Source organism: Anas acuta, chromosome 2, assembly GCF_963932015.1.
Source record: "Anas acuta chromosome 2, bAnaAcu1.1, whole genome shotgun sequence".
In the NCBI taxonomy this organism is placed as follows: Eukaryota; Metazoa; Chordata; class Aves; order Anseriformes; family Anatidae; genus Anas; species Anas acuta.
Genome location: NC_088980.1, coordinates 127,341,677 through 127,353,984, shown reverse-complemented (window position 1 = coordinate 127,353,984; position 12,308 = coordinate 127,341,677). Strand labels below are relative to the sequence as shown.

General features: G+C 37.2%; 1 long non-coding RNA gene across 1 annotated transcript in view; it reads right to left on the bottom strand.

Moving 5' to 3' along the window:
• LOC137851216 (uncharacterized) overlaps positions 1-12,308 on the bottom strand; it is a 44,026-nt gene extending 31,718 nt beyond the window's left edge. The window contains exon 1 of the long non-coding RNA XR_011093076.1: positions 12,257-12,308. This is a non-coding gene — a long non-coding RNA (uncharacterized lncRNA). The remainder of the gene's footprint in view (positions 1-12,256) is intronic.

Here is a 12,308-nt window from a genome sequence, read left to right as displayed (position 1 = left end):
TGAAGAACCTCTTCCTGATGTCAAGCCTAAACTTCCCCTGCCTGAGCTTAACATCATTCTTGTAGGTCCTATTAATGCTGTTTACAGAGAATAAGTCACCTGCCTCTCCACTCCCCCTCGCAAGGAAGTTGTGGGCTGCAATGAGGTCCCCCCTCAGCCTCCTCTTCTCCAGGCTGAACAGGCCCAGTGACCTCAGCCGCTCCTCACACGTCTTCCCCTCTAGGCCCTTCACCACCTTCGTCACCCTCCTCTGGACACTCTCCAACAGTTTAATGCCCTTTTTGTACTGTGGTGCCCAGAACTGCACATGGTACTCAAGGTAAGGCTGCAGCAGCACAGAGTGGGACAATCACCTCCCTCAACCAACTAGCAATACCATGCTTGATGCACCTCAGGATATGGTTGGCCTTCCTGGCTGCCAGGGCACAATATTTTTATCATTAACATAGACAGTAGGATCAACTGCACCCTCAGCAAGTTTGCAGATGACACCAAGCTGAGTGGTGTAGTTGATAACAAAGAAGGAAGAGATACCATTCAAAGTTTCCTGGATAGGCTGGGACCATGTGAACTGGTTCAAGAGCAAGGTGCTGCACCTGGGTCGGGGCAATTACAGACAGGAGTACAGACTGGGAAAAGAACTCATTCAGAGCAGCCCTGCAGAGAAGGACTTGGGGGTTCTGGTGGACAAAAGGCTTGACTTGAGACAGCAGTACACACTCGCAGCCCAGAAGACCAACTGCATCCTGGGCTACATCAACAAAGGAGTGGCCAGCAGGTTGAGCGAGGTGATTGTCCACATCTTCTCTGCCCTTGTTAGACCCCATCTGGAGCACTGGGTCCAGGTTTAGGGTCCCCAGCACAAGAAAGATGTGGACCTGTTACAGTGAGTCCAAAGGAGGGCTACAAAGATGATCAGAAGGCTGAAGCACCTCTCCTATGAGGAAAGGCTGAGAAAGCTGGGGATGTTCATCCTGGTTAAGAGAAGGCTCCTGGGAGACCTCATCGTGACTTTTCAATACTTAGAGGGGATGGAGAAGGACTTTTTACTCAGGTAGATAATGATAAGACAAGGGGGATTGACCCTAGACTAAAAGAGGATAGATTTATACTAGACTTTAGGAGGAAATTCTTAATTGTAAGGGTAATGAGGTACTGGAAGAAGTTGCCAAGAGAAGTTGTGGATGCCCCATCACTGGAATTGTTTAAGGCCAGGCTGGATGAGGCCTTGGCCTGATCTACCTGATCTAGTGGGTAGTATCCCTGTTGGTGCCAGGGGGGTTGGAGTTAGATGATTTTTAAGGTCCCTTCCAACCTGATCCATTCTATGATTCTATAAAAACTAATTTTATTTATTTATTTATTTTCTAGTCCACAAACATGGAAAAAGCCCACAGTTTAACAGACCTAAAACTGAACAGTGATGAAACTGACTAAATGCATAAGTACATAAATAAGCAACACCTTTAAAAATTCAGTTCCACTGTATATCCAAGGATTTTGATCTTTGCTTTTGATGAACTTTTCACTGACAGTTTTTCCTCCCTGTTATTTATGAACGAATACAAGCAAGAGTTGTGAATGTGAATAGACAGTGAATATAAAGGTTAGCACTAAGGGCAACCAAAGCATTCGGTGTGGAAAAAATGTGATGAAAAGCCAGGTCACCTGAGGTATAAAATAAGTACTAATAAAACACGAGGTGGAAGATGAAGCTATAAAAACACCTGGCACTCACAGACTCAGCAAGAGACATATAAAAGCAGCAATTCAGTAGGATAAACCTAAGGAATAATGACATTAAGGAGAAAGGGTATGGAAAAGTTGGACAAGGAAGGGACACAAAGTAGATAGAAAGTGGCACTGGAAAAGGTACATGAGTAGCAATATAGTATGTTTCAACCATATAAGGTTGTATGCGAAGCTTTGTTTTCATTAGGTTAGCTTCATTTTCATTAGGTTATTTTTTTTTCCTTTCTCCTCATCTCTTCTTTACATACATACTTGACAGACAAACCCCTTCCATGCTGTTATTTTACAATCTTATTCTCTTACTAAATGCTTTGAACTGCTTCAATCTGAAGTTTGCATTTCTCTAAATTTTATAATCCAAATGATGCTTTTATTTTGATGAGAGGCTCTCTTTGTCTCAGCAAAGAAAAAGAAATGACCACACAGAATTCTCTAAGTGGAATCAGGCACTTTTATGAAATTTATTCATTACATGATTCAGCTCCTTTAGCCAGGAACTTAAGCAGAAAGACCTTTTACATTATATTACTACTATTAAGTCACAAGAGCATGTTGTGTTAATAGAAGACAGGTGGAAGGATACAGGATATTTCATTTATGCAGGAAATTTGTATTGGCAAAATATTTTCTACTGTCAATGTATATGAGTCATCATTAAAAACTCAAAATCTATGTTTGGATAGACCCTGAGTTTGTAAATATTTTTCTTCTCAATGTAAGGAACACTTGCTCCACCAAACTCTTCAAATAATATATGAATTTAAAATAACTAATTGCATAGATTGTCACAGATTACTCTTATTTTACTTATAATCAAGCTTTTTCTATTGAAACTATTTCAGAGGCTTAATTTCTTATGCTTTTTACATTGCATCATAGGTCCATATGAATGTACTATTAATTCATTAATATCTAAAATAAGCTTTTGTCCACATAGAACCAAATTAAATAAATAAAAAGAACCAGTGCTGCTCTATTACCTTCTTTATAGCTTTTAGAATTACAAAACACGTGCTATTTATAAAATTACTTTTTGCAAAATTAATTGTTCATTTCATTCTGTACTTGTAAATATAACTCTTTCAAAAACTCATTTGGCTGCAATGCTTAAATCTGAGTCTAGCAACAGTGTTGGTGTCACAGAGATTATACGCTTGGACTTCGAAGAGGTCAATGAGATGACTGCAGTACTCACTGTACAATAGCTTTCACTAGCTAATTCATAATGCAGCACTGTCAAATTATGAACATGCACCTGCAGTTTTTCAAGGAAGAGAATTCAAAATAAGAAACTCCATCTGGACCATTCTCTCTCTCTCCCTCTTTCTCTCTCTCTCTCTTTCTCTCTCTTTTTCTTTTAAAAGGTGTTCTCCTCCTATTGAATATAACAATGACAATAACAATTAAAGACCTTTATGGTAAGCATTAGACACTGGTATAGAATGCAACATCTACTTACTAAACACACTTTAGTGCATAAAGACCTATCTGAAAATACTTATTCAGGAGTCTTGCTGAATCTTTGATCTCTGTGTGAAGAAATACTGTTATAGGAACTAGCAGTAACAATTCAGTAGCTCTGTAGCAATAAATAAATAGACAAAAACAAACCAACCAAGCAAAAAACTACAATCAGAAAATAAAAAAGTACATATAGATCACTAAATACAGAAGAGAAAGATTATGAGAGAGAACGCCTTCAGAAAATTAACACTTCCCACATATTTTACATAATATCTTGTGAAAACATTTTGAGTATTTGAATATATTCAAGTTTAGTCTTCCCCTAGATATAGTGGATGTCTTTTTACTTTACTTACTCATTGCTATTAAATGTCTGCAACCATCTTCTTCCTATGTTCAGTGCTGCACATATAACTGAAACAGTAGCTTTTTTTCTTGTGACAGGAGATCTCCCATACCTTTAGTACATGTAATAGGTTGCACATGATCCTTAGTGTACAAGGACTCTCCTTTCTCTTCCTTCCATCTCTACCCACAGGTATGAATTCTAGAGTTATAAAACTGCCCAAAGCTCAGAAGCAAAAATTTATTTCCAAATTGGAATGCTATTCTTGTTTTTACATTTTACAATGCTATTCTTAAGTTTTTACATTTGCCATGGACAAAGCCCTGGAGGGAAGAGGCTCCCAAGAACACTGGTTAATATTCAAGGATCACCTCCAAGCTCAGGAGAGATGCATCCCAACAAAGTGGAAGTCAAGCAAAAATGCTAGGAGACCTGCATGGATAAACGAGGAGTTCCTGACCAAACTTAAGCAGAAAAAGAAGGCTTACACAGAGTAGAAACTAGCGGTGTTCCCCAGGGGTTGGTGCTGGGTCTGGTCTTGTTCAACATCTTCATCAACAACCTGGATGAGGGAATAGTGTCCACTCTCAGCAGCTATGCTGACAAAGCTGGGAGGAGTAGCTGACACGCCAGAAGGCTGTGCTGCCATTCAGCGAGACCTGGACAGGCTGGAGAGATGGGTAGGAAGAAACCAATAATAAGACCAAGTTTAATAAGAGCAAGTGTAGAGTCCTGCACTTGGGAAGGAACAACTGCATGTATCAGTATAGGCTGTGGGACGACCTGCTGGAGAGGAGCTCTGAGGAGAAGGACCTGGGGGTCCTGGTGGACAACAGGTTGACCATGAGCCAGCAGTGTGCCCTGGTGGCCAAGAGGGCCAATGGGATCCTGGCGTGCATTAAAAGGAGTGTGGCCAGCAGGTCAAGGGAGGTGACCCTCCCCCTCTACTCTGCCCTCAGGCCATACCTGGTGTACTGTTTCCAGTTCTGGGTTCCCCGGTACAAAAAAGACACAGATCTCATGGAAAGAGTCCAGTGGAGGGCCACAAAGGTGATACAGAGCCTGGAGAATCTTCCCTATGAGGAAAGGCTGAGAGACCTGGATCTGTTCAGCCTCGAGAAAAGAAGACTGAGAGGGGATCTCATCAATGTGTATAAATACCTGAGGTGTGGGAGACAGAGGGATTTGGCCAACCTCTTTTCAGTGGTTTGTGTGGACAGGACAAGGGGCAATGGCCACAAGATAGAGCACAGGAAGTTCTGCACTGACATGCAGAAGAACTTCTTCACAGTGAGGGTGACGGAGCACTGAAACAGGCTGCCCAGGGAGGTTGTGGAGTCTCCTTCTCTGGAGATATTCAAGGCCTGTCTGGATGCCTACCTGGGCAGACTGCTCTGAGGAACCAGCTTTGGCAGGGGTGTTAGACCCAATGATCTCTCGAGGTCCCTTCCAATCCCTACAATTCTGTGATTCTGTGAAATAAGGATGGATAGCCTGGGAGACACTGTCTGAGCAGCTGGGGATCAGGTCAGGAAAGCCAAGATCCTTTTAGAATTAAATTTGGCCAGGGACATCAAGGGCAACAAGAAAGGCTTCTATAGGTACATTTGTGGTAAAAGGAAGACTAGGAAATCTGTGGACCCTCTCCAAAAGGAAACAGGAGACCTGGTCATCCAGGATATTGAGAGGGCTGAGGTACATAATGATTATTTTGCCTCAGTCAGACAAGAGCTCTAGCCACATAGCCCGGGCCCCAGATGATGAAGGCAGGGACTGGAAGAATGATGAACCACCCAGTGTAGGAGAAGATCAGGTTTGAGACCATCTAAGGAAACTGAAGGTGCACAAGCCCATGGGATCTGGTGAGATACATCCACAAGTTATGAGGGAACTGGTGGATGTAGTTGCTAAGCCACTGTCCATCATATCTGAGAAGTTGTGGCAGTCCTTTGAAGTTCTCACTGACAAGAAGAGTGGAAAGATAACCCCCATTTTTAAAAAGAGAAAAAAGGAAGACCCAGGCAACTACAGGCCAGTCAGTCTCACCTCTGTGCCTGGCAAGATCATGGAGCAGATCCTCCTGGAAACTGTGCTAAGGCACATGGAAAAGAAGGAGGTGATTGGTGGCTTCACTAAGGACAGATTGTGACTGACAAATCTGATTACCTTCTATTATGGGGCTGCAGCATAGGTGGATAGGGGAAGAGCAACTGACATAATCTACTTGGACTTGTGCAAGGGATTTGACACTGTCCCCCATGATATCCCTGCCTCTAAATTGGAGAGACATGGATATGATGGATGAATTAACTACTCAATGGGTAAGGAACTGACTGGATGGTAGCGCTCAAAAATTTGCAGTTTTGTCCTAGTAGAGATCACTGTGGAGCAGTGTTCCCCAGGAGTTGGTATTTGTACCAGTACTGTATATCATCTTTGCTGATGATGTGAACAGTGGAATTGAGTGCATCCTCAGCAAGTTTTTCAATAACACCAATCAGTGTGCTGTAGTCAACAGGCTGGAGGGAAAGAATGTCATCCAAAGGAACATGGACAGGCTTGAGAGGTGGGCCTGTGCAAACCTCATGAGGTTCAACAAGGCCAAGTGAAAGGTCCTGCACTTAGGTAGGGGCAATACCAAGCACAAATACAAGGTAGGTGGAGAATGGGTTGAGAGCAGCTCTGAGGAGAAAGAATTGGGAGTGCTGGTTGATGAGAATCTCAACATGAGCCACTAATGTGCTCTTGCAGCCCAGAAAGCCAACCATAACCTGGGCTGCATCAAAAGAGGCATGGCCAGCAGGATGAAGGAGGTGATTCTCCTACTCTATTCTGCTCTTGTGAGACTGCACCTGGAGTTTTGTGTTCAGCTCTGATGCTGCCAACACAAGAAGGACATGGAAGTATTATAACAAGTCCAAAGGAGAGCCACAAAAGTGATCAAGGACCTGGAGAACCTCTCCTATGAAGACAGCCTGAGGGAGTAGGAGTTGTTCAGCTTGGAGAAGAGAAGGATCTGGAGAGTACCTAAAGGGGGCCTACAGGAAAGCTGGGGAGGAACTCTTTATCAGGGGGTGTAGTGATAGGACAAGGAGTGGTGGCTTTAAACCAAAAGAAGGGAGATTTAGATTAGATATAAGAAATAAATTATTTGTTCTGAAAGTGGTGAGACACTGGCATAGGTTGCCCAGAGAAGCTGTGGACACTTCATCCCTGGAAATGTCCAAGACCAGGTTGGATGGGGCTTTGAGCAACCTGGTCTGGTGGAAGGTGTCCTTTCCCATGGCATGGGGTTGGAATTAGGTGATCTTTAAGGTTCCTTCCAATCCAAACCATTCTATGATTCTGTCATTCTACATGTGTTTGTTTTGATTTGTGATTTTAGTTTCTCCTGCTGAACAAAGTTTACAGCCTGTTGCTATGATTTTTTTTTCCTTTTCCACCAGCATAGACTTTGTATGTACTTAAGTATTAAATGTAATTACATTATCAAAAAGAGTCTTACTGAGAAAAATCCTTTCATATGTAGTTAGTAATTTACATGATGCATATACCATTACTACCTAGATGTTATTATTAATTGAATAAAAGCAATAAACAAAAGTTATTTTGGTAGATAAAACCATCACAGCTTCTACCAGTAAATACACTGGCAGTCAAATTGTGAAATAAACAATTAAAAAAATATAAAGAAAATCAAAACAACAGAACTAAAGTCATGTTGTTTTCATACTTTTTCATGGGAAGCCAAGCCAAAGAAACACTAGAAAAGGAGGATGCAAAAACTGTGGTCCTTTCAGAAAAATATTGCCTGAAGAATTCTCCTATGGAAAAGAAGAGTAATGTGTATTTGAATAGCCTCACAGATATGTAGTGGTTAAGAATCTCTCTTAGGAAAACAGACATAGATTTGAATATTATCCTTTGTATTTTGGACTGCTTCCAAATTTCAAAACAGTCTCTATAGGTAATAATCTGTAACGCATATCACAGAAAGTAAGTTGACAATTACTTTTTGGTGTGAAAATAATATACCTTTTCCATTCACCTTTCTATATTCTTCTAAACAATTCAGTAACAATAAATAAATAATTAATAAATAATAAAAATGAAAATAAAATCACATCTTATCTACTTTGTGTCACTGCCTTTCAGTTTAATAAAAATACCTAAATTGCTTACTTAAGTAGCTGCAGTATAAAGAAGAAAAGAAGACTGCTTAATGACTTTTGATGTTCTATTCGTATTATATTCCATCAAAATTAAAAATCTCATTAACAAAGTACAGTAAAATTTTACTCTTCATTTAATGCATATATTTTGGAAAGTTGATATCTGAAAAAAAAAATCAGAAAGAATTAAAATAATGTTTTATTCTTCTAGTCCACAATGATTAGAAAACCATCTTTTTGTTTGTTTGTTCGTTTTCTTTCCCTTAGTCTTGTGTCAAGTAGATGGAAAACTATAAACCTTGGGACAATGCTGTTCAAAGAAAAAAAGACAGGAAAAAGTCCTCATAGACACTGCATGAAGAAAGAAGATCTCCAGAAGATTTATAGAATCTACACAAATGCCTGAAATAGCCAGTGTAAATGTCTAATACCTTCAGTAAGAAAAAGAGCCTGAAAATTGAGACAAAAATGAAAAAAACGTAATATCCCAACACATTAAAACATTTAGATGTTAACATTTAAATGTTAAATTTCTGGAGGTTCCCAAAGTCTGCTTTACTGGGCTTATTTTATCCAGTGATTTTTTTATTTTCTCTTCAAAATTTTTTCTTTTTAAAAAAATATTAAAAATTTGTCCTTAATTCAATCTTGGATAAATAACTGAAATGACATATGGATTTATGAATACCACTGGGACTTCCATATTTCACACATTCATTCCCATTGTAGATATAATACTAATGTCGTCTAGCTTATGCCTTACTGGTCATAGAATATAACTACATTTATTTAATCAGTTGCCAATGGCCACAAGATAGATGAAAAAATTGGCATTTCTTAGTCTGTGTATTTTTAGTTTCCACCTTCTGAGACACTGTGCACAACTCAAAACCTAATATTGTTTGTCAGTCATTAGGTAGTCTAATAGTCCCAGTAATATGATATGGACTGTGTACAATTGTCTGTGTAATGGACTCTTCCTTAAAAAGTACTATAACTCTGTATGTTATGTCCTGAAAGCAAATGGAAGAGAAACATGAGGACATGTTCCATGTCTTTCAGTGCTTGTTCCCATTTCGTTCCAGGGGAGCTGGAAAATCTTCAGCATCGTTTGCTGCTTCTCTATGTGCAGCAACAAGGCCTTTGATTTCTGCCACTTTACAGAGCTAAGTGATGGTTCTAGCAGTGTGACACTAACAATTAACCAAATAGAAGTTCTCTGAAATGATGCTCAGTTGGGATCACCATTCACAGCAGCATATTCAACTTCAGCTAAGCTTGGTACCTTGAAGTACTTATTTGTCAACTTTTAATAAAGAACAGAAAATAAACTCTTTTATTTCCTGCCAAGATATAGTGATGAAGGGTGGAAGAAAGTTAGGTTCAAGAATTTCACCTTCCCTCTGTGCTGTGTCTTATCAGGATGCCCACAGGTTTCACATGATTTGTCTCACTAACTCAATTAAAATCATAGAATCATAGAAGCAATGTTAGACATATATTTTTGGCTCTGAAAAATTTCCTTAGCATGATGTAGGTCTTGCCTTGAATGTTTCCCCACAAACATATATTCACTTCTGTCTTTTGTTGCTCTTGCAAGATGAGTAAACAAATGTCTTAAATCTAAACCTACTAGTGAGAATAAAAAAAAAAAAAGAGAGAGAGAGAGAAAAGGAAAATTAAAAATGAAAAAGAGAAAAAGAAAAAAAAATAAAAGGAAAAAGGAAAAAGGAAAAGGAAAAGGAAAAGGAAAAGGAAAAACAATGTACCGTAATGTTTTGGAATTAAAAGCAGACAAAAATATTTTTTTTTATTCCCAAGAAGTTCACTTTTATATATATATATATATAATAAGAAAATAGACATAGCTCTAAACTTCCCTCAGGTTGCTATGAAATCATATCAAAATTTTGGTACACTACCATCCAACATGCTTGAATGTATTGCGAGAAACCAGTCTATCACAACGCTTTTAATAGACAGACATGTTTGTTATGCTAAAAGATACAATTAAAAGTATCTGGGTTTTATCCTCAATATTTTGAAAGGTACATTTTCTGCAGATTCAACAATAGCAGCCTGTATCAAATTAATATTTTTTATGTGCTGTATGTGAGAGTTCAAGCACTGCTTTAAATGCATAGTTCTCCACATAAACGGGATTAGCAACTTCAACACTGCAATGTAACAGTATTATGAAATTATTATTGAAATCAATAACACTTTCATTTCCAGAACTAATCTGATGGTAAGATCTTGTTTATAAAGATATTAAACAGATGCATTATTCACATTTTGTAACGATTCTCCAGGAAAAGGATTTTTTTTTAATTACCACATAGAAGTAGTGTAATAAATGAGTGTAATTTTTAATAATAGAAGTTAATTTACATAAAACAAATGCTCATTGAATTATTGAGTATGATAATATCTACATGCCTAGTCCTGTTTGTCATATTTTGTGCCTTTTGGCGACATCAGAATTATAACAACCTGATTTATGCACTAAATTTAATGCATAATATGACAACATACCGATAGGTATGCCTTATAATGTATAATTTAAACATGATTGCTATATATTTCACCCATATTTTCTTGGCTTTACAAAGATTTCTCATGCATCTAAAAATCTCAATTGTAATGTAGGTTGCCAGATATGAATGTCTGTTTGAATTAATGAACATTTTTATAAAAATACTCTGACTATGAATGTTTTAAAAACCTTGTCATAACATTCACCAAACTTACACATGACAGCTAGCATGTGTTACTGCATTTTCATCTTAAATATTTGATGACTGCCTCTTTAAATCCAAGATTCATAACCCAAAGGGTTTCATTTTCTTACAGCATATGTAATTCAAGAGACATTTATTAGTATAGTTCTCATTTTATGCATCAACAAAATATTTTTCAGAGAACCATTAGATGAACTCCCTGGTTTTCAGACTTCTTTCTGAGCATTTGAATTATAATTGTATGTTTTCTTTGACACTATTTGTACACAGTCTATTTGCAATGTTCCCTGCTTCCCTATCTTCATCCCCATTGGAACTGAAAGAATTCTGCAATATACAATAATGCAGAGTCAGAAAATATGAAAAGCATCAACTGGAATCTTATACACACTAGATTAAATATGTGAAAACCCTTGGTAAGCTTTTTTTAACCTCTGAACATAACCTAAGAAATGTTACTGTAAACAACTATGATTCATAAAATTTCCTAAACACAGATGTTCGTCTAATGCTATTAAAATATTACTGAAGCATAAAATGAAGATTTCCGTATTCATTGTTATCTCCATTTTAAAAATTCAGCCATGAAAAATACCAAATATTAAAATGTTTATAATTATTTAAGAAGCAAATCAACAAATCGTTGTTGGTGCAATATATTACTATGTTAGCACTGAAGGTTGTCCACTGACAGGTCACTCTCACTTGACCTTGTATGCACAGAAAGGTAGTTCACCATGGTAACCTTGGTCTTGTGGCTTTCCATACAGTAAATCATTTCAGCCCTCTTCATGTAATTCTTTTATTGGCTGTGCAATTGAAATGTCATGCTTCACGAACAGAGAAGCTAGTAATTTCTTATGGGTGATTAAACTACGTCTGCAATGTATGAGTATGGATAGAACTATATGCAACAGACTAAGGCATATACTTCATCTATTAAAATTCTTGATATTTTTTTTCAGATGCTTACAAGGAAGTTTTCTGTGAGAATGAAGATCGCTTCTTTTTCATATATGCATAATAAACACTTAACATCTCTTTTAGGTCATCTATATGAGCAAAAGGAAAACTGCTTAGAAAAAAGAAGGAAAAAATATCTTTTTAAAAATTAATAGCTAATTTTAATCAGAATGGCAAATTCCAAAAGTTAAGATAGTTTATAAAGGCCAAGTTGGGCCCAAAGCAGGAGCTGACATTGTTATTGACATTGTTATTTTAATTATAATAGAGTTATATATATATAGTTAGTTAGTTAGATAATGATAGTTATAAATAATAATTAATAAACATATCATAGTAAATATATGATATGCAATAAAAATATAATATGTTATGTAATAAATGAGAGTTGATTATTATATAGCTATATTTAAGAATAATTTAGTTTATATATAACATATATATAACAATGTATATAATATATATATAACTAAATTATAGCTATTATATTATCTCACCTATATATCTCACCTGTAAAGGTGAGATATTACAGAAAACAATCAGAAAAAAAATAGAGAGAGAAAGATGGGCAGACTCCTTCAGCTACTATTTTATTTAGTATTTACATTGACATAGAATTGAACAAATTAACCTAATGCTTTCTTTGAACAATTACTCCTTTGAATTTAAACTACAACAGCAGAAAACAAATGGGCTTTTAAACTATAAAGATACATTTAGAAGAACTTGATATCTTTTACATTTTCTTTTGTAAAATGTCACACTTCCATATATAACTGTAATATAAAACAGTCTACTTGCCTGCCTGAAGTTCGTACCTGGATTTTTTTCTTTTTCTGCTCTTGCATTTGTCAGGTTGATAAAAAGTCT